The sequence below is a fragment of the Hibiscus syriacus genome, unplaced genomic scaffold, assembly GCF_006381635.1.
Source record: "Hibiscus syriacus cultivar Baekdansim isolate YM2019G1 unplaced genomic scaffold, ASM638163v2 tig00110945_pilon, whole genome shotgun sequence".
NCBI lineage: Eukaryota > Viridiplantae > Streptophyta > Magnoliopsida > Malvales > Malvaceae > Hibiscus > Hibiscus syriacus.
The window spans coordinates 1,217,305-1,242,330 of record NW_024062926.1 but is presented as its reverse complement, the minus strand read 5'-3'; the positions used below and the strand labels follow the sequence as shown (position 1 = coordinate 1,242,330).

The window sequence follows — 25,026 nt, the reverse complement described above, 5'->3', positions numbered from 1 at the left end:
TGCTTGTTCTCTTCTTCTTCTTCACTCGAAAGCACAGACACAGTGAGGCAATGATGATTGTTTTTTGGGTTATTAAAGTTCAGACTTTTGAAGAAAAAATGCCCGTTGCTTGGCGGGGCAACTCTTGTTTGTTGCAGCCACCGACTTTGTTTTCTTTACCTGCATGGACTTTTATAATGTGATTTTGCTGTCATGCAATACCCATTGTAAAGGAGAGATCCAGAGTAATGTACCATAATTGATCCTTGGTTGTTTGTTAAAATTTGATTTTGGTTAGCTATTTGTTTAACAGAGTGGAGACTAGCGAAGACACCAAATTCCGTCCATTGCTATTATGTTAAATAATTTTTTACGTATTTACAAACTATATTATATAATATTTATTTATTTATTTATTTATTTGGGTTTTATTACATGATACAGGCCCAATGAACTACAAGCCCAGCAGAATACTCTGGTCCAACCCAGAACCAAAACACGAAACAATGGACCCAAGACCACTCTCAACCCGAATGCAGACCCGTGAACTGGCCCGCTGGAGCATCCGACCCGAGCTGGTGCTAGGATTTCCAGAACCCTTGTTTTTCATTTGCGTCGCTCCACTCCAACCGTCGGATCAAAGGATGATCCCAGGGCCCAGATTAACCCTAGCTTGTTCATCCCTCAGCGCCGCATGGAACATCCCATACCCGAATTTCACGGCCACACGTCTTACCTCCAACAACCCTGCATCCTCCGGCAGAAGGAATATCAACATCAAGAAACCACAAGCAACCAACTAGCGTTAGAATCCTAGTTCAAATAGGATACTAAAAATAGGATTTTTTTTCAGATTATAAATAATCCTTGTAACACATGATTTAGGGACTATGATTAGGCAAAAAAAAACCCCACAATACACACGAAAAAGCCGAAAGAAATACAAGCAAATCGAAACGTTTGTACGGTTCAAAGAGAAATAAAAGAGCTATTTTTACCTATATTGCTTCGGTTCTCGCTTGCATGTGGCTTGTCTCTATTCTTTTTCCTTTTTTTTTTGCTTCGAAAAAGTCGAGGAACGGGGGGCGTACACGAGATCTTCATTCGTAGATCTAGCCCCTGAGGTTTATGTTTTTTAAAAAACATTTTGATTTTTGGAAGCAAAATTTAAAAAGCTTTCAATTTTTTATAAAATAAAATAAAAATAAAATTTTCGAGGCGGCGCATGGTGGTTGGATTCTGGAATCTCGCCGTGTTCTTCATATATGAAGAACATGCGAGAGAGAATTGAAATGAGGAAGGGGTGTTTTGGCGTGTGAAGAAGAGTAAACGGATCAACCCACGACCCGACCCGCAACACGCACGACTCGCATGTTTCTAAAATAAAGTGGGTGAATTGTGTTTTCGGTCCCTCTGAGTTTTCTGGTACTTTTGTTTGCCCCCAAAATCCAATTTTTGCTTTAAAATCCTCCTAATTTGGCCATCTAATTTGTTTCATTTTCGATTTAAGTTCATTATATTTATATTTTAAATATTTTTATTTTCTTTTATTTAATATTTTTATTTATATATATATATACATTTTTTTCTTCATTTTTTATTATTTTTCTTTTATGTTTTTCTTTTTGTTTTTTTACATCTTATTATATATATATTTTCTATCATATTCCTTTTTTATTTTTATTTTTTATTTTATTTTATTCTTATCTTCTTTATTTTTTTCCTTTTATATTCATTTAATTTATCTATTTATTTTTTATTTTACTCGTGGTTTTATTTATTTATTTAATATATGTATTTTCTTCATTATTTTATTTATTTTCTTTATTTTCATTTGTTTTACATTTTCGTTTCTCGTATCTTCTTTATAGTTATTCTGTTTGTTTTATCTTTACTTTATTGCTCTTATCTCACCTTTTTATTTATTTATTTATTTTCTTTGTTTTAACTCTTTTTTTTATTATTTTATTTATTTATCTAACACGTTCCTTGGCCATAAGGGTACACTTTTAAAATCAATTAGAGGTAAGTAGTTCAGATTATATTTTTTTACCATTTAATTTAAACTTTCAATTTTCTTAACTTAAGACAACTGGAAATTAAGTAGTACCGAAAGGGCAGTTCAAGAGTGCTAACCATTCCTTGACTGTAACCGACTCCCGAATCCGGCACATCTTAGGTAAGACGCAGATCAGGTAAGAAATAAGGTGTCCGATCAACCCATTTGTTTTAAAATAAATGATCGGTGGCGACTCCAATTCGCTTAATCTAAGTCGAAGCCCAACTCCGAGGCTCACCCGAAAGACGGTTTCGATAACTAGGCACACCCCATTTTGGGGAATGTGAGATATTGATCAGACTTTGTTGCTAATTTTTTTTTATTTCCATCACTTGTGCTTATGACCAAGAAGTAAGCTTAAGTAGGTGATAAATTCACGAAAGAACTATGTTGCCCATTTTCTGTAGTGATTTTGGTGGAGATATAATGAACAATCTAATTGGATTTTACTTTGAGGGCTCTGAAATGGTCTTCAATTTTTGTACCAGTCCATAGAGATATCACATGCATGTTACGCTTTGTCTATTTCATCTTGTTTAGAATAAATCACACTATTTTATTGAAATAAAGAATGAATCAGGGTAATGTTCATGAGTTGTACATGACTTGCTATCGAACTGTCGATCATGGGATATTTGAAATGCTGATGAACCATCTTCTTGCCTTTTATTATGCTTTCCTGCTAGTTACAAAGGCAATGCCTGTAAAATAATACCTTTGTGCTCTTTTTGTTACTCTTTCACGGGGTTGGCTAACCTCTGGGTCACAGGTTAGTTTATTTTAACAACTCAAATCGGTCTTTATGACCTATCTCTTTATATCCATCCTTTTAATTAATCGAAACATTTCCCTTTACTCATTTGGTGAAAACATTATCAGGTATGCATTTGATTATGGTGAATGCAGATTGTGGAGTCAATGACTGATCTCACGCATTGCCCTCTATTCATTCGGTGAAAACTTGATCGTGTATGCATCATACTGATTATGGTGAATGCAGAGACTGTGGAAGCAATGAATTCTGGTCTCGAGTGAGCGAGGTAGAAGCAATTCGTGGACTTTCTGAAACATGAACATCACCTTTTCCGGAGATATGAGGGTGGCTTCCGGCGGAAAAATGGATAGCAGCCACTGAAATCTGCCAAGAGGAGGCAAGAAAGCGAGCCTTGCCGACTGATCGAATGGAATTTTGTAAATGTTGATAGTTTTTGTAACCTAGAACCCGGACCAACAAGTATATATATGATCTTCTGGGATAAACTCTGTTCGTGTGTATACATTGTTCGGAACAAAAATCTGAATTCTAGATCAAACAAACTACATAATCTATAATATGTACCATTTTGCCATCTCTGGGAAACAGATTAAGCTGTAAAACTAAAATGAACCATTTTTGGTTTGGTTTCTTTCTCAAAAGATTACAACTTCGTTCCAAGTTCACTGCTTTCAATCCAAGCAAGATATAGATGATAGAAACAGGAAAAATCGTTGAAAGGGAAACTTCCGAAGCTGAAAATTCCAAGGAAAATAGTAAATATTTAGCTAAAAAAACTGTTTCCAATTGTCACTGTCTTTTGTCGCTCTCGTATTACATAAATGGATTATATCACAAATAAATATTTAAAGTGTATTCTATTTTTTATTTAAGTACTTAAAGTATTTCTAATCAAAATAAATATTTAAAGTTATCTTTTTTAGTCAAAATAGAGGTAATTTGACCAAAAACTCACCATATTAAAAAAATACTACCTATCAAACATCATTTCCTAATTATTTCTCGGTCTAATACCTAAGAGAAGGAGGCGCGTTCGGTGAAACGCGCTTTAAAAGTAAGGCGTGGTTGGTAGGAAGCGCCTTAACCGAAAACCGTTAACACCAAATAAAACTGTCGATATCCTTGGAAGGAGCATTCCCAGGGGCGCGCCTTACCGGGGTTTTCTGACAACCCTGGAAGGCGTATCCCATAGGGCGCGCCTTTCCTCTCCCACCCCAATTCCCCACCAAATTCTCCCGTCTACCCGTCAAATTCTCCCATCTATTTCCCAACAGGTTGCCTATATAAACCCCTTCCCCCAACTCACATAAATCACACATAAATATCTCTCATTCCTATCAATTTTCAATCTAGTAAGGTATAATTATTTTTATAATTTATTTTTTATTCATTAAAATTTTTATTATTAAATTAATTAATTATTTTATTATTATTTTACTTTAGTTTTTATTTTTTATTTGATTATTTAATTGTAAACTTATTTAGTTAATATTTATTAATTACAGTTAAAAACGGAAGGTGCATGTTGCGATTGGATGTTGATCATATTTCGAGTCATTTTGCTGATACGGTAAGAATACGAAACTATATTCTTTTTAAATTTATGAATATTATGAAATCGATTATATATTATTTAAATTATTATAATTTATTTATTTGAATTTATTTAAATAATTTGAAATAGTAGTTCAAATTTTAATGACTAGAATTTATTTGTTAGGAAAATGATTGTATATTAGAAATTTTTATTCGCAACAAGAAGATGGAAACATCGAGGCGTATTTGGCCATATTTGTTTAAGGCTGGATTCAGTTACTTAGCAAAAATTGAAGAAGGTTGTAAACTTGAGACCGCCCTAATTTATGCACTAATTGAGAGATGGAGGCTAGAGACACACACATTCCATCTACCATGTGAGAAGTGTACCATTACACTAGAGGATGTTTTAATGCAATTGGGGCTTTTAGTCGATGGAACTGCCATTTGTGGTGTGGCAGATGATGATTGGGGGTTTATGCAGGGAGTATCTTCGAAGTTGTTTGCCTAGTTTCAACGGTGGTCGAATGACATTAGGGTGGCTGAAAAGTGAATTTAAAGAGTTGCACGAAAATTGTTCGGAGGACGAGGCAAAAGAATTTTCCCGAGCATATATACTACAACTCATTGGAGGTATATTGATGCCTGAAAATCTCGGAACCATGTCCATTTTATATGGTTGAGGCACATGATCGATTTTGAAGTAGCTGACACATTGAGTTGGGGGTCTGCAGTGTTGGTATTTTTGTTTAGAGAAATGTGTCGGGCTACAAATTATAAGAAGATTGTTATTGGTATTGTCTCATGCTTCTCCAATCATGGGCATGGTACCACATTCCTTTTTGTGCCTGATAATGAATGAGCCATATGCTTTTCCGTTACTTTCAAGGTATCAATAGTAAATTTAGTTTTAAATAATGTTTTCGATTATTATAAAAGAACATATATATATATATATATATATATTAAATAGGTGGTCAAGTAATAGGAAAAATCATTGTGATATCCCACAAGAATTACAAGATATTCGATTAGTCATTGACAAGAAAGTTGGTGTAGAGGTACGTTTTTTGAATTTTATTTTTTTATTTAATTATATTTATATAATTTGAATCTCATTTTAATTTTGATAAGAAATCTATATTTTTGTTTTAGTTCAAATGGTTGCCATATTTGGACGACGTATTGAGGGTTTGCATCCCACATAACCTTAGTGGGATATTGGATGCATGAATGACGGTTGTGCCCCTTATTTGTTATGCTATTGTTAAGTGGCATCCGACTGATCGTGTGCTTCGTCAGTTTGGGTTTACACAATTTATTCCATAACCACCAAGGAACCTCGACAGTATTCATAACATCTATAGACGGGAAAGAAAGAGGTAAATTGGTTGGTGAAGCATAAAGACTGGTTGACGATGTGGGAGAACCGACATCAACACTTGCCCCATCGATAGTATATAACATAAGTTGTTTTTATGGTTTTATATGGTTATATTGAATGGTTCAATGCAAACAGGAATTCATTCTTACTTTCAGCAGAAGCACGAGGAGTGGTAATTCATCGTCCCCAAAAAAATGTCTGATGTCACATCATCGTCGTCCCCCCACTACTGGACGAAGAGTGGGTGCTTCTGGGTCATCCTTAGCTATGCCACCGAAACCATTACACCAGCAACCAATAACACCAGTTTACATCCCTAACCGTCCAATTCAAATGGGGACACCACCATTTCAGACGTCACCATAACCGGTTCAAATGCTATATCCGTAAGTCCAGATTTCATATTCGTCAGTTTAGATGTCACCATCGTTTGGTACGCACAGAGCCCGTAAGGTTTTATGACACCTACTAGAGGATATTTTTCAACTATGCTTATAGAACCATCATTTAGTTCCTACACGAATTATGTTGCAGATGGTCCTCCCCCATAAACACCTCAACCGCAGTATGCGTCACAGACATCGATGTTTGGTTTTTCATAATTTTTGTAGTTCTCAGCGAGTGGTGGAATCTTCAATCATACACCTACAGAGTCCTTGTTCTATAGAGTTCATATATCAACATTCATCCCTTATCGAGATAATGTTGTTAAGAGTGATGATGACGATGAGGAGGAGGAGGAGAACGATGATGAACATGATAATGATGACAACGATAGGGATGATGAGGAGCAACATATAAGAAGAAACTTTCCTAGAAGTAGGCGACCACCACCATGTCGAACACATTCCAAGAGACATCGATGAAATTGATAACCATGACAATCTTTTTATTTATTGTGTGTTTACCATGATGTATTTGCCTCTTATTTAGTTTTTTTATTATGTATTTATATAAAGTAAGATTTTCTTCTAAATTGGTTTTTGTCTCTTATTTTGTTTCGTTATTCTGTATTTATATAAAGTAAGTTTTTTGTATGATGTTCAATGTCTTTTTACGAACAAGGACAAACAAGACACAATAATTTGGGTAGGCTCGTTTTATAGGACCACTTTCATAGGCAGATGTGTGTTGTGTGTGTGTGCGTGCGAGGCGAAAGCTAATTCTAATTTATTTAGAAAAAAAACTTTAGTTGTTTAGCTAGGATGGCTACTATTTAGGTAAATGTTTTTATTGCAAATATTTAAGCATTTCTTTCAACAACAAAAAAGGATCACTTGAGGAGTTGAAACTTATAATAGAAAGAAATGTTAAACTTGGGGGGGAAGAAGAATTTCTTTGCTATATTATAGATTGTTAGTATCATTTAAGAGGTTTGTTCTAAGTGATGATGTCGAGCTTTGTGGTATGATTAAAACATACTACTCTCATTCTCTATCTTATGTAGATTTATTTGTAGAGTTTGAGGATGTTGATGATGATGCTTCGAGTTCAACTACCAAACAAATTAAGCAGAATGAGTTCATGAACACATAGATAGAGGATGAACACCAGTAATCATGGTTAAAACGCAATTAGGCATCGTAATATCATTAAGAAAAGTCTGTTTTAGGTGTATGTATATGCTTTTATTTACTATTTTAAGTGTATGTGTATGATTTTATTTACTGTTTAAGGTCTGTGAAAGATGTGTGGTATTTCTGGTTCGTTGGTTTGGTATGCTTCATGTCATGTTTGATTTTGTTTTGTTTGATGTAATGTTTATAATTTGTTGTTTTTATAGTTAACATCTATAAAAAATCTCATATTGAATTTAATTAGTCCTACTAAGAACAAAATACATTACAATATTACTTTCACGATTCTAGAAACAATAAAAGTAACCTTTAAATGTTTCATCACATGAGCAATATGTTTGTGGAATCTTTTCGATATACAAAACCGGGAAAATTTTGGCAATAGTTGAGATAGGATGCTTCTGTAGTGGAAAAGCTCTTTTTGCTTCATCTTTATATGCATTAGGTTTAGGCTGAATAACACTTGATATCCTTCTTGCAGGCTCTCTTTTATGTGAAGCAATTGTATGCCTAAAGCGTAAATTGCTTCGATGACAGCCATGGTAGAGGCTTACTTAAAGATATGACAACCAACTTCAATATTAGCACAAGATTTGGAAAAACACTGAATTATACCTTCCCTAAACAATGCATTTGGATTTCTAGAAACATAAGCTTTTCGTACGAGCAGTCATTCAAAATGATCCAAAGGTTTCAATGCATACCAATGAAGTCGAACATTTGCAAATATGAATCTATAATTTGATGCCAAGCAAAGTCCCAACAAGTTAAACGAAGGTGGAGAAAGTCATCAATAGAATAAGAAGCATTGCAACGTAAAATCTCAGCTAATATATCATTTGGGAGATAAGATAATAAATATTTAGTTACCATTGAAAATGATGGAAAATTCTATGAAAATGATAGATAACATAATTAGAAAGATAGACGGAAGGCAAAGTATTGAGGACTACTTGCTTCATCTCTCATATATATAGTGTCTAACGTTGGATAAGATAAAATCTGAAGAAAAAAAAAGGGATGTGTTTCAATGGAAGTATTTTCCCCATTTTCAGAGAATATCTGTCTTGTCATAGTGTTTTCCATTATTAAAAAAATCTCTACCATGTCATAGTGTTCTATCCCATCCGAAATGAAAGGTGCATTCCAGGGGAACTGTTTTCCATTATTATTTAAAGAATCTCTGTCATGTCATAGTGTTTCATCCCATCCGAAATAAGAGGCGCGTTCTAGGGGAAGCGTTTTCTATTATTATTCAGAGAATCTCTGCCATGTCATGGTGTTTCATCCTATCTGAAATGAAAGACGCATTCTAGGAGAAACGTTTTATATTATTATTTAGAGAATATCTGCCATGTCATGTGTTATATCCCATCCAAAATGAAATGTACGTTCCAGGGGAAGCATTTTCTATTATTATTCAGAGAATATCTACCATGTCATAGTGTTTCATCCCATCTAAAATGAAAGGTGCGTTCCAGGGGAAGCGTTTTCTGTTATTATTCAAAAAATCTTTGCCATATCATAGTGTTTTATCTCATCTAAAATGAAATGCGCGTCCTAGGGGAAGCGTTTTCCGTTATTATTCAAAGAATCTTTGCCATATCATAGTGTTTCATCTCATCTAAAATGAAATGCGCGTCCTAGGGGAAGCATTTTCAATTATTATTCAGAGAATCTCTGCCATGTCATAGTGTTCTATCCTATCCGAAATGAAAGGCGCGTTCCAGGGAAAGCATTTTCCATTATTATTCAGAGAATCTTTGTCATTTCATAGTGTTCTATCTTATCCGAAATAAGAGGCACATGTTCCATTATTATTCAAAGAATCTCTGCCATTTCACATAATTGACGTGAATTATTCTCCGACCCTCAATCTCTTAAACTTTTCATTCCTAAAACTCTGTATCTTAAAAATCTCAAACTCTCAAACTTTCAAAACTTTTAATCTCTCAAAGTAAGAAAATTGCTCATATTTCAACTGTTGTTTATTATGATGGAGAAATTGGGGAAGATGAATACAGGGTTGTTTTTCGATCATATCATTATATCCTTCTATCATTAAGGAGAAACATCACTCTTCACAAATTTAATCATAAAAATCTCAAGGAAGGCTCGTGTTGGAAACAGTAAAAGACTAGCTACATTGCAGTACATATTTCTGTCTAAACTTTTTCCGTTAACAAATACATCGTTCAATCTCTCAAATGAAAATAATGTTACTATGATGGTTGATGCTTCTAGTAAAAATTTGAACTCTATTACAGAAATGTATGCCACTTTTGTTGATGTGCATCCAGTTCGGGGTATGTATGTATTTCACATCATTAATGGCTAACCCACCTTCTGTTAGCATACCATCAAGGTCCAGGGGAAGGCATTCATTTGCCAGTACTTTCGACCTTGATATGGAGATGCCTTCTAGTTCTAGGGGGAGACATTCATATGCCATCACTTTCGACATTAATATGGCAATGTCTTCCACACAACACTCAATTCATAACCCATATAATGACATCCCTTCAAGCTCCATAGGAAGACATTCATCTGCGAACTTGTTCTGTAACACCCCAACCCGTATCCGACCCGAATATGAGTCCGAGCTGTCACATTGACTTTTTAAAACATTTACTTTTATAAAATAATGAGTAATTTAAAACTTTTATAACATATAAATGACTAACTTACATAAAATACATTTACATTATTGTAAAAACCGATCAGGGCATGCATAATTCACTTATTCATCTACATATAACTTATTCAAAACGTTTACAAAACTATTCAAAGTTTATACAATATATTCTTTTTAATACATGCCAACTAGAACTTTATATACAAAAAGACATATTATTCACCTCTTTTCTGATCTGACATTCGGTAAGGATAACTGACTTGTCTTTCTCCACATTGGTCTTTACTCTTCTCGAAACCTACGTGTAAATCACTTACACGCTAAGTCTATGACTTAGTGAGGCAAATAAACATATAATGTAAACTATAACTTGTAATCATGTTTGAACAATTACTGCTATCATAGCATACTCAAACATATTTCCTTTCATCCATCAAATCCATACATGCATATAATTATCTTCATTCCTATCATTATCATTTTATTATCATTCATATTTCTATTCTCTTGTTCATATGATTTATTATGTTCATATCATATATCTTATAACATATACAATAATCATTAACACACATATATCATGTCATATAATTCATATCCCAAAACATACATATCCCATATATTGTATTCAATATTATCTCTTATTAGCCCATGTACACATGTGAGAACTGTAGATATGTGAGTATATTAAGGTTGTGCACTATGTTGTCACCACAGCTTGTATAATTCCCACTAGGAGCGCGTAGAATTTATCCCGAATGACCACGTAGATGTCCCGAAGGACTACATATAACACATATGTCCCGAAGGACCACTATGTCCCGAAGGACCACTATGTCCCGAAGGACCGCGTAGACACTCGACTCTTGGCATGCCAACTATACCTCTAGCTCTCAATACACATAACATGGGCATTTTCACTTATATCATTTCATATATACACTTCCATATCACATGTTCATATAAGCTCATAGCTTCTTTCACATATACATGTAGACATATAGCTTCTTTTCATGTAATTTATATCACTTTTCATATAATTCACATGTTCACATATCTATTTTCATATTCTCATAGGATCACATAGCTCATATATACATCACATAGCACATACTTCTCATAGACATATAAAAACATAGATCTTTATCACATAACTTATATTACATGTTCATATAATCATTTATATCTATACCACATAGCTTATATCACTTTCTCTTGTCATTACATAAGTCATTATTATTTACATAGTTTATGATCATATAACTTATATCATAGAGTCACATCATCACATAAATTATAACATATAGAAAAGAACATAACAATACATATTCACATACTAACGGCTACCAACTATACTTATTTTCATGCATTCATAAAATCAGAACATGGAAATAGACTCATCGCAAGTCTAATTTCCATATAATCATATACTATAATCATATACACTCACCTTAGCCTTGTTTACTTTGAATCAATCCTAATCCTTCGATTGTTTTGGAACAAGCTTTCCTTCTATATCTATATAGTAATACATTGATACTTATCAGTATCCTAAGTAACTATCACTTCTTAGGCTAAAAGAAAGGCTAATTTCATCCCTTAATGAAGGTATGTATCGATTCACTACACCATGTATCGATGCATCCCTTGACGGGTGCATCGATGCACTATCTATGTATTAGTGCATAAATCACATTCAATGTTTGTATTTTAAGCAAGTGCATCGATGCACTCCTTATGCATCGATGCACTAATTGCATTCGATGTTCATTTATTTGAGAGTGCATCGATGCACATTGAATGTGCATCGATGCACACAGCCCAGAAATGATACTTTGAGCACGAAAATCCCTTCCTGGTCCTCTCAACTCTTCATTTTTTTCACCCCTTTTTATATTCCCAACTTTCATACACATATTTACACTCATTCTTACTCAATAATCAGTTTTTAACCTCCAAATCATATCCTTTATATGGCATTCAAGAATCATACGTAAATATCAATATGTTCTAAATCTCATCCTAACACTTCCTATTGCTTATTTAGATTGATGACAAGTCAAATCCACTTCAAATTCTAATTATTAACTCTATAACAAAATTTCATTCAAAAACTCACAATCTTTAATCTCTTCTAATTCCATCATCTTTTGATTTTAAGATAACTTAAGCTTTCCTTAAGCTTAGTTATCATCTAATAATCATAAACCCATCTTAAATTTAACAAAAAACTAACTAACCAGAAACTCACCTTTGTTTTGGGTTCCCACGCATGAAGGAAGAAGAAGAGAAAGAGAACTCTGGAAGCTTATAGATTTCTCTTCCCTTCCATGTGGTTAATATATAACCTTTCTTTAATTTAATTATTTCCCTTACAAAAGACCCTTTTGCCCTTCACTTCATCTAATAATTACTTACCTTTTTCAGGTAATATTTCCAAATGAATCATTGAATTATTCCATTCTTCTACTTTAGTCACCAAGTTCTAAAATTTTACAATTTAGTCACTAACCTATAAATTGGGATGTTACATGTTCAAACTAAATATCATAGTCACAGAAGAACCTTATCTTCTCCAAAAGAACTTCTTCATGAGCCATTAGCAGATGATGCTAAAACTAGATCATTCCTTGAACTCGAGTCACCACAATTCAACATGGAATTTAATGATGATGCAGATGAAGTTTCTACAAATATGGTACAATATGAACCTCCAGAACACATGTATGAAGCTAACTATGATGCGATGTACGGGCTAGAATTTCTTGATATGCTTTATCTTAGAGACTATGTGAGGCATTCATCAGTCAATGATGGTGATTTATATCGTGGAATGGAGTTCACATATAAAGAAGAAACAATGATGACAATTAAGAACTACAATTCTTAATTCAGTTCAGTCTAGAGTCGATCGATCTACCACCAAAAATTATGTTTGTTACTGTGTCTAACATGATTACGGCTGCACTGGATGGCTCCTGCTTTAAAGAGGAAGAAGACCGGCAGATGAGAACTAACAAAATACAACGGTCCCCATACATGTTGTGCACAGGGGATCGACCAGGACCATCCAAATTTGGACTCCAACGTGATTTGCCAAGCCATTATTCCCTTGGTCAGAGCAAGCTCCCACATACCTATTGTAGTGTTGATTTCTACAATACAATCTCAATATGGGTACACCGTACAAAAAAACATGAAAGGAAAAACATAATGCCATTATAAAACTACACAAAAAATGGGATTCATCTTACAACGAACTACCCAGTTGGTTTAACCTGGTTCAACGACTGAATCCTAGGACAATGGTTAAGTTTGAAACTCGTCATTCATACCATAATGATCGAGTTCTTCGATATGGATGCCAATTCCACCAATTTTTTTTGGACTTACCCACAATGCATTAATGCAGTGAAATACTGTAAACCCGTTGTCCAAATTGATGGTACAATCTTGTATGGAAAATACAAACAAATTTTTATTATTGACAATTATCCAAGATGATAATCGTAACATTATTCTCATTGACTTTACCCTTGTTGAAGAAGGAGGTATAGAGACTTGGGTTTTTTTAGAAATCTATGGTTACATGTTATCATGAGGGAACATAGTTGTATCATTTTAGACTGAGGAGTTGGGATCAAAGCAGCAATGAACTATTTGGGTCTAATGTGGAAACCCCCACACGTCCAACATTGTCTCTGTATCTGACATATTGTTGTAAACTATCATGCACATATAAGAAGAATGATGAATGACAATTAATTATACGCATGGGTAAGTTACATTTTCCCAATTTAATTTCTCACTCATTTTTTTTTATACTAACCACTCATTTCACTTAGGTTACAAACTATCACCTCAAACGTTTGAAGTTATGCTTTAAGAATTACGAGTAAAAAATGAACATGGATACAATTACATCAATAAAATCAACAAAGAAAAGTGGACAAACACATAGATGGTGGATATCGATATGGACATATGACAACCAACTTGGCTGAGGCAATCAATTCAATTTTAAATGGGTCCCATTATTTACCAATAACTGCTTTGGCTAAAACGACGTATTTTCATTTGGGTCAACTTTTTGCCAAGCTCAAGGGACAAACTCTTACTTGGATACAAAAAAAGTCATGTTTATCACCCGCGATTATTAATAGATCTGCAGCAAAAGGTTGCAGCATCAAACAACATGTCAGTAATAAGCTTTTCTCGCACCCAAGAATTATTTAAGGTCACAGAAATGTCACGACCTCTGTAAGGGATTGAATCTAGAAATGCCATGACCTTTTTAAGGGGTTGAATCTAACTCTTTCATAGTTAATCTACGAGATAGATGTTGTGACTGTGGGTTTTTTCAAGCGTTGAATGTACATACTCCTATGTCATAACAACTTGCTCATTTTCTCGTCAAGACTATAAGCGCTATGTGGATCCCGTATACCAACTTTCACAAGTATTCAAGGTATATGAATATTATTTTCCCCTCATAGATATGACAAAGACCCAAATGAGGTCCAGACTTGGCTTCCAATTATACCATATCTTAACTTATTAAAGAAGCCAAGTCATCCAAAATCCACTCGAATTCATTGTGTTATGGATATTTGAGAGACATCGAGACAAAACGTAAGATGTGACCATTGGAGAAATCCCAGCCACAATAGGAGAAACTGTCCATCTCTTTCATCATCACGTAATCGTTGACCACCACTTATGTAATCATATTTTTTAATGTTTCAACTTATGCTATTTCATTTACTTTTAGTTTCAATTAATGTGATTTTAGCTTGTTTATTTTACAAGATGACCCTTTCGTCTATCTGTATAATTTTCCAATTAAATTTTAACGTTTATTTCTTACAATCTAACATACAATCAACTTTAACCTTACCCTACTTTAAAAACACAAGCATTCTAACATACAATCAATTTTAACCCTAAATTTCTTTAAAAACCCTAAACCATGCAATTATAACACCCTAAATCACTAAAAAACCTAAACCAATTAAAAACTCTAAAATCGCTTTAACATAAAACCCTAAATCTAAAACCGTCAGGCATAAGAGGCACGTTCCGTATGACACACCATTCAAGGGAGGCGCGTTCCGTAGGACGCGACATTCATAAAACCTATGGAAGTCGCGTTTCATGCGACGTGCCTTCCCTCCCCTGACTAAGGCGCGTCCCTTGTCGTGCGCCTCCTTCTCTCTCCTGAAAAAAGGTGTTAGATCAAAAAATAGTTAGGAAAGGGTGTTTGATAGGTTGAATTTTTTTAATATGGTGATTTTTTAGTCAAGTTGCCCAAACATGATACTTAAAATATTTTATGTCAAAATAGGTATCTAAACTATCCAAACTTTTTCATCTAAGTTATAAAAAAGTTGGGCATGTAACATTAATAAAAGGATTAATACAAAAATAAGTGCCTAAAGAATTTCTCGAGAAACGTTTTAGTGCCTAAATAATTTTTCGTTAAAAATAGGTGTCTAAAGTTTTCTCCATTAAATTTTTAAGTGTCTACCGTTAAAAAAACCTGTTAAGTGACACGTATCACTTAACAATATTTTTAATGGCATGCACCTAAAAGTGTAACGGATAAAACTTTAAGCACTTATATTTAGCGAAAAATTCTTTAGACACCAAAAGTTAATTTTGAGTATAGTTTAGACATTTATTTTTATATTAAGCCTTAATAAAAGAACACTTCAGGTATTTGGATGAAAAAATGAATATTTTAGGAATTTGTTTTGACAAAAAAAAACACAGTAGGTATCTATTTTGACCCAAAAAACACTTTATGTATCTATCTTGACCAAAAAAGATTACTTCTTTTTAATAAAATGGTATGGATTCATAGCAGCAAACATACACAGGGAAAAATTATCATATGCCTCATTAAAAACTCCCTAAACCTAGCAGGAGTAAAAGGGTAGATGTAATAATGCCAAATACATCAAACAAGGAATCAACACTAATGATCAAAAACACAATCTGAATAAAAGCAAAACAAGCCACCCATCGGTCAGGGCCTAAACGCACATGACATCCTGTAAAAGTGGCTCCACCGATTCTGGAGCAGTATGAAGCAATATAGGATCAAACGAAGCAGAACTAGCACTCTTGGCCAGGACATCGGCCACTTTATTACCGTCACGGCAAACATGCTTAATCTCAACGATCCAATGGTGGTGACGAAATTCAGTTAAATGCTTAATCAAAAGATGATGACCATTATAATCATTTCGGAGCATCCGAATAGCTTCAAGGCTATCAAATTCGAGAATAATGTATTTAAACTCGCATCCCATGCCATTGAGAGACCAACATAAGCACCTCAAAACTCCACATCAGACACCGAACAAATGTCAAGGAACTTATAAAAACCAAACCGCCAAGAACCAGAACTATCTCGAGCAACGCCACCACAAGAAGTGTAACCATCCAAAACACGACGAGCATCTTCGGTATTGAGTTTAATCCAATGATCAGTTGGTGGAGACCATTTAGAAGGACAAGGAACAGCAGCGTGCATAGCAGGAATTTCCAGACGACTCTCTTCCAACGCCCGTACAGTCACATTCACCAAGTGTCGACTACGATCAATGACATTACAACCACTGTCAAAGGAAGTCCTTATAGTTTAGGGATAACCAAAAATTTCAAAGAATTGCACCGAATAAAAGGTCCCAATTATCATCAACAAAAGCAAAATAAGACGTGTCTGTGAGGTTTGTAGAAATCCACTCGACTAAGTCAAAAGCCAAAAAAATGCGAGTTTATCCGATTTAATCAGTTCATTCCAAACACCAGTTCATTCAAAACATGCATGGCGGGGGGGGGGGGTAAGAGTGAAGAACATGATTAATATCTTCCACAGCAGTTCCACGAATTCGACAGCTACTATCCAACGCAAAATGCCAACGAACACGTTCATTACCTTGTTCCAACACACTAACCACATAAATATTCTTATACGTGGCAGTCCCTTAAACTCGTGAAAAATCTTCCCGACGTTATTTAATGAACCTATAGAGGGGCCACAACGAAGATTATAAGCCGACTTAATTGTAAATGTCAAATCATTATTACCACGCCAACCAATAGGGTCATGAGTTGTCGAAGAAGAGGGACCCTTAGTGGCAGCAATCCACACTAACACCTCCTGAGGAAGTAAATGTTCGAATAGATTCCATTTCCAATCTTATTAGAGTCGGCCACAGCGGCCACCGGAATATTTCCAAGCTGAGGGACATAGTTCGAACCAAAAACGTAAGCAAGAGGGTCGAAATCGCCAAGCTAGGGATTGTGCCAGAAATCCACATTCATCCCGGAACCAACCGGTCAAACAATATTATTTCGAACTTCGTTCCAAATGACACTAAACCTTTCTAGAGGAGCGAGCAATTATAAATTCTAAGCGACGTGGGAACACCATCAATGCATTTATATTTCGCCCTTATGAATCGAACATAGGGGTCGTTTTTACGGGTTAAAAGGTTGAATGCAAGTTGCATAAGAAAAGCTTCATATGCTTAGTAATTTTGCGAAAACCCTGACCCCCTTCGGAATAGGACGACATATATCATCCCATTTCACCAGTGGAATGCCGCTTCTGGAGTTAGAAGTGCCCCAAACAAATTGACGAATCAATTGTTCTAAGTCCATACAAATACGCTTCGGGATAACTGCTGTTTGCGTAGTATATGTAGGAATCGCGAAGAAAACTGCTCTAGTAAGAGTAATGTGGCCAACCAAGGATAAACAACTTACTTTCCAGCCACTGAGTTTTCATTGGACCATCTGGCACCAAGTATTGATAAGAGTAGAATTAACCCGATTATGTAAGGTAGGGATGTTGAAAAAAAAAGTTGAATTATATTGATGGATTTTAATATTTAAATTAAATTTAGAGTCCTTTTATATATTGAAAATTAAAAGATATGGTTTAATTTAAATATCAGTAAGATAATTACTCTCTTAATGTGTTAAATTAAAATTGTATGTGTTATCTTTTTAACTTTGAATATTAAAAGATAATTATATACTTTTATGTATTTCAAATTAAAATAATATTTGTTTAATTAGAATAATAAAAGGAGTGTATATCTGTTTAATATTTTAAATTAAAATATATTTATTATCTATATAAATTTATATATTAAAAGATATTTGGTTCGAGTAAATCTCTCAGATTTAAAATTTTATTATATGTTTAAATTTAGATATTAAAAGAGATTTAGTTGGAGAAAAAATCTCTCCAAACTCCTCTTATAAATACTAAGCAAATCTCTCAATTTTTTCACAACTCAGAATTCAAGAAGCTTTCTTCTCTTGAAAATATTATCTCCTTCTCAGAAAATATCATTTTTCTGTTAGTTTTCCGGTGATAGTCGAAGGCAAGGAAAGTTTGTGATCTATATTGTTGTGCTATTGTAGCTGATCATCTAGTTGTTGTATCTTGGGAGGCAAACGACCAAAGAATCTCGAGCACCAAAGAGTGACCGAAAATTTGTCTTAAAAAAATTGTATAGCGATATGCCTCAACTGATTCCGATCTCATGATCAAAATACGGAGTATTTTATTTCTTGTAATTCTCTTCTATTTTTTAAAAGAATTTTGTATTCTTTATTTTACTTTTCTCATGTTCCAATTTAGTCTTGGATTGTTACTCTCGAATAATAATCTTAAGACATATTTATCTTCATTTACCTTTTTTGATCCGAGATAATTCGGAATTGTGGGGAAAACGAAACACAAGATAGTAAACAAATTTGTTTCGAGATTTATCATGTCGTCTTAACGGGTTCACTAGAATCTCAAGTAGACAAATCTGTATAACAAAAATTGTCATAAAAGTAACAACTGTTACTGATTTTGTTTCATAATATTGATTATGTCCGATAACAGAATCTAAAATAAATTAGAATTAATTTTTTGTTTATTGGAATCTTTGATTTCGTATTTGAAATCAATCAAGATTTTAATTCTATCACATAACAGAATTATAAGATTTATATTAATATAGATCATGGGAAGTAACAACTCTGTTACTGGTTTGTTTCAGAATTTTAGTTCATGACTAAATTATGTTGATTGAATAAATAAAAAATTAATTTTGGTGTTGGAATTATTTCGTGTTAACCGGAATAATAGGTAATCTCAATGATTCACCTAATTCGTGATTTGGAACGTTTATTTTAACTCAAACTTTGAATTTAAATTCAATGGTGTTGATGGTTGTAAGCCACAACAATAAGCTTATTCAATTCTAAAGATATAATTTCAAAATGTTATAACATAAGATGTTATTTTATTTGGTCAAGGTGAATTTAACCAAATGTGAGATGATCCTCCTATTATTAGAGAGGATGAGGTAAATATTATTACCATATTAAAATGTGTAAGCCTTAATCATGGCCTTTTAATATAAAATATTAAATATGGCATGAATAAAGAATATTGTTTGATATTTATAATTATTATAAGTTATCATAATAATTATGGTTAGTGTTTGGAAACATTGTACTATTAATTTCTTTTGAGAAATTTTATAGATACAAACAGATTCAGAGTTTAATTAAAGGCTCTTAAATATTGGGTTGTCAAAGTTAAAGGGTTAGTTCCTTTTATCTCTGGTTGTTAATCATAACGTGATTGCCTTGATATATCTGTTTTGGAAGATATAACACTGGAAAAGGATAAATAAATTGTTGAATTTATTTCACCTTAGAATTTTGCGTTGATTCTAACTTTGTAAAGGAAATAAATTGTTGAATTTATTTTCCTATGAATCTTATATGATTTTGTTTGCTAAAAAGAAATAAAACGTCAAATTTATTTTCTTGGAAATCTAGATTGATTTCATATTGTAGAAGAAAATAAATTGTTAAATTTGATTTATAGAATCTTGTATGATTCTGTTTTGTAAAAGAAATTAAATCATTAGATTTTTTTCTTGAGAATCAAATATGATTTTATCTTGTAAAAAGAAATAAATTGTTGCCTTTATTTCTTGAACGTCTCGAATCAAAGCTTGGAAAACATGATTTTCTAAGATGTAATCACATTATCAAAGCCTTATCTAATGCATGTTATGAAGTGTACAATGTTTAAAATGGCTAAAGAATTATGTATGGTATTGAACCGTAACTACGAAACGAAAGATGCTGACACTAAGGAAATTTTAGTGGTCAAGTTCTTAAAATTCATAATAATGGAACAAACGAGGAAAAATAAATGTTTTATTACCTCTAGTGATGATAGCAAAAGTATTGATATGTGAATTTGCTTAAGAGCAAAGATGAAGCTATAGAGAAATTTAAACTATATAAGCAGGAAGTCAAAAATCAACTTAATAAAAAGATTAAGATAGTAACAAATGATCGTGGTGGTGAATATGTTGAACCATTCGGTGAATTTTGTTCAGAAAATGGTATTATTCATGAAGTAACACCAACTTATTCTCCTCAATCAAATGAAGTTTCTGAGCGGAAAAATCGGACTCTAAAAGAAATTATGAATACCTTGTTAGGCGGTTATGGTTGTCACAAAACATGTGGGAGAAAGTTGTTCTTTCAACTTACCTTTTAAATAAGGTACCCTGAAAGGAAAAATATAAGACACCATGCGAATTATGGAAAGGTCAGAAACTTTCCTACAAACATTTGAAAATGTGGGGATGTCTTGCCAAGGTAATGGCCCCATTACCAAAGCAAATGAAAATAGGTCCTAAAACTACGGATTGTATTTTCATTGGCTATGAAGGATATAGCAATGTGTATCGATTTCTTATGTATGAATCTAAGAATCTTGAGATTCACAAGAATACGATAATGGAATTAAAGAATACATCATTCTTTGAAAATATTTTCCCTTATAAATCTACAGAGGTTAATCAAAGTTTAATGAAACGAACCTTAAAGACTAATAATGAGGATAGTCCAAATGATCAACAAAAGCTGAAATTGAGATAGAGTCAAGAAAGAGTAAACATGCAAGGGTTGAAAAATCCTTTGGGCCAGACTTCTTAACCTTTATGTTGGAGGTTGAACCTCAAATATATATTGAAGCTATACGATCCTCTGAAGGCACCTTATGGAAAGAAGCTATTAAGAGTGAAATAGATTCCATCATGCAGAACCATACGTAAGAATTAGTGGATCTTCCTCCAGGGATTAAACCCCTAAGTTCTAAATGGATTTTCAAGTGAAAAATGAAAGCAAATGGAACAATTGAAAAGTGAAAATCACTGGAAAAGGATAAAAAATGATATTGAGATATCTTAGATATACTCGGGATTATGGGTTGCATTATTCCAGAGATCTTGCGATCTTAGAATGATACTCCGATGCTAGTTGGATATCTGATATTCAGGATACCAAAAGCACAAGTGGATAAGTATTCACTTTAGAAGGAGGAATTGTGTCTTGGAAATACTCAAGACAAACGATAATAACTAGATCCACAATGGAATCTAATTTTGTAGTTGTAGACAAAATTGGAAAATAAGCATAATGACTTCGAAACTTTCTTCAGAATATTCCAGAATGGCCAAAACATATGCCCATGGTATGTATATACTGTGACAACCAAGCTACAATTGCTAGAGCATATAATTTCATGTATAATGGTAAATCGAGACATATGCGTCATCGACACAATACCATTAGACAAATGATCTCAAATGGAGTTATTTATATTGATTTAGTAAAATCAAAGGATAACATTGCGGATCCGCTAACCAAAGGGTTAAATCGAGATCAAGTTGAGAAACCATCTAAAGGAATAAGACTAAAGCCCATGAAATTTAAAGGCGTTATGTGAAGAAAAACCCTACCTTGTTGACTGAAGATCCCAAGATCTAGGTTCAAAGGGACAACCTAATTGCATAACCTGTGTATGGTCATTATGGGGGTTTCTTATCCCAAGTTCGTTTATATGATGTAAATAGTGATCAAGGTTATATAGGCTAAGCTAGGCTTTTAATGACCATTAAGTGTTGTGGTGAGCTGAGCAATATAAGTCACATGTATGAGAGTGAAGTGGGACCACTTCAAGGAGACTATTGGGACATAGTTCTCTCAAACTCTTGTAGAACCAGGCGATGTCCATGGCTTTAAGGACATACCCATGAGAACTAAATTCTTGTTAGAGGGGTAGTTGTGTGAAGTATGTCATCGTTTACACAAATGGAAGAACAGTTCAAAGACATCACGTCTACTGTTTAACCAGTAAAGTAAATATACTGTCACAAGGGAAGGTTCAAAGGAGGACACATACCTATCCTATGCAACTATCAATCGTAGAGGCTATCTGTTGAAAACATTTTGATATTTCGATATAACAAATTAATTTAAATGAATTTTAAGATTTTCCAAAAAGATTTTCTAAGTATATTCGATATAATTATTCGAATATCAAAATAATACTCCAAATCTTTCAAATGTCATTTTTAATCATTACTCAAGTGTAAAATTAAGTTTTAATCTTAAAATAATTTCAAAACGATTTTACAAAATATTTCGAACCATCTCAAAGCCAAAATTCCAGATTGCTCAGAGGGAACCGATTCCCCCCCCCCAAGGGGGTACCGATTCCCCCTGAATGGTTTGGCTCCGAGAATTTCAGTATGCTCGGAGGGAACCGATTCCCCCCTTGTGTAATGGTCGAAATATTTGAATTTTACACTTAGGGAACCGATTCCCCTTAAGGGATACCGATTCCCCCCACGCTCCAAACTGTTTTATTAATTGATTTCACACTAAAACAGCTATTATCTTCATTAATGATCCCCAACGTTCAGAAGTGATTCAAGGTGTATTTAAGCAAGCTTAGAAGCCATTGATCAACAACAAGAAACATCAAGCAACTAGAATTAAGAGAGAATCAAAGAGAAAACATCAAACCTTAAGTTTGAGCATTTCAAGCCTATTTTTCATTCAATATTCATTTTGCTTTCAAGAACACTTATTGTGCTCAATTGTATTCATTCTTGAGTGTTCTTTTCTTTGTTCTAGAATTGTGCAAACAATCTACCTTGTGAGGATTTCCTTGTAAGTTTGCAAATTTGTATTGTTCTCTTTGGGAGAGAGTGTTCTCAAGAATTTGGGCTATAATTCTTGAGGGTTTGTAAGGTTAATCTTTGTCCTCAAAAGAAAGACAAATTAGTGAATTTGTGAAAAATCCTTAGTGTGGATAGCTAAGGTAGTGGACGTAGACTTTGGTTGAGAAAGTCGAACCACTCTAAATCGCTGTGCAATTTCTTTCAATTTTCTGCAAAAGCTTCCACCAAAATTTTTATTGCCAATTCACCCCCTCTTGGCCGATTCGTCATTCGATTAACTCAACACTATCACCACACCGTGTCAAAATATTTTTGATTAAATCATCAATTTCATTCATGTGGGGGATTGTTGAAAAAATGGTGAATTACATTGATGGATTTAATATTTATATTAAATTCAGAGTCCTTTTGGATATTACAAATTAAAATACATGGTTTAATTTGAATATCAGTAGGATAATTACTCTTTTAATATGTCAATTTAAAATTGTATGTATTACTTTTTTAACTTTGAATATTAAAAGATAACTATATACTTATGTGTATTTCAATTTAAAATAATATTTGTTTAATTTGAATAATAAAATAAGTGTATATATGTTTAACATTTTAAATTTATAAGTTATTATTTTCTATTTAATTTTATTTATTAAAAGATATATGGTTAGAGTAAATCTCTTAGGTTTACTATTTTAAATTTTAAAGATATTATTATTTGTTTAAATTTAGATATGAAAAGAAATTTAGTGGGAGAAAAACTCTCTCGAAATTCCCAATAAATACTAAGCAATTCTCTAAGTTTTTTCACAACTCATAATTCAAGAAGCTTCCTTCTCTTGAAAACATTTTCTCTCATTCTCAGAAAATATTTCTTTTCCCTTAGTTTTTCGGTGATAGTCAAAGGCAAGGAAAGTTCGTGATCAAAATCTCGAACACCAAGGAGTGGTCGAAAATCTGTCTTAAGGAAAATATGTAGCGACATGACTCAACTGATTTCAATCTCAAGATCAAAGTACAGAGTATTTTATTTTCTGTAATTATCTTTTATTTTTTTATTTGATTTTTTCTTTTACTTTTCTCAATTCCAATTTAATCTCGGATTGTTACACTCGAATAACAAGGGGAATCCAGATGCTTGCCAAGATCTGCTACCTCAAAGAACCCAAAACCACCACTAATGCTATGACCCATGGCTAGGAGCACATTCTTGCAAAAAAAGTGCCATTTTGGTTAAATTAACTTTGTGCCTACAAACTGACAAAATTTATCTAGAATCTATCGAACAACATTTAATTAATCAATAGAAGCCTTAGTAAATAAGATCATATCGTCAATAAAAACAAGTGAAAAATCGTTAGACCAATCTTCGAATTTTTTGATAAGTCACCGCTTACTAAAATATAATTTTAAATACTTATTTTAATAAAAAAAATATTTTAATTATTTAAATATAAAATATATTATAAATATAAAATATATTATACTTTATGTATTTATTTATTATATAAGCCTACGTAAAAGGGGCAAGAAGTTTCACAAAGGCTCGGTGGTTTAAGAACGAGGCTTTGCTCTCAGGGAGGTGGCTGGTTCTCTAAAGGGTGGTTGCTCCCCTCTGATTGATAAGCGAAGCCTATGATTTCACTTTAGCTTACACAAAATCTACAACACTTTCTACTCAATTCATCCATTCACTCATAATGTTCATCATCATCGCTACTACTACTGTGATCTGTCTATGCTATGCTCCTTCTTCATGCAAAGACCCCTATGAAATGAGGCAATGATGATTGTCCTTTGGGTTATTAAAGTTCAGACTTTTGAAGAAAAAAGGCCGTTGCTTGGCGGGGCAACTCGTGTTTGTTGAAGCCACCGGTTTTGTTTTCTTTACCTGTCTGATAAAAGGCGAATCTGAGCACCCTCCCCCCATTTTTCTCGAGGTTTTGTGCTTGGTTGAGTTCACCTGGATGGGGAAAATACCCAGTTTCATATCTTAATGGGAATCTCTATTATA

At 33.5% G+C, this 25,026-nt stretch overlaps 1 long non-coding RNA gene across 1 annotated transcript; it reads right to left on the bottom strand.

Annotated features, from left to right (window-relative positions):
• Positions 1-70: 70 nt before the first annotated feature.
• On the bottom strand, positions 71-24,942 carry LOC120147963. Its single transcript, XR_005518329.1, has 2 exons — positions 24,904-24,942; positions 71-159 (listed from the first exon to the last, which is right to left on the bottom strand). It is a non-coding gene; the product is annotated as an uncharacterized LOC120147963 (long non-coding RNA).
• Positions 24,943-25,026: the final 84 nt, after the last annotated feature.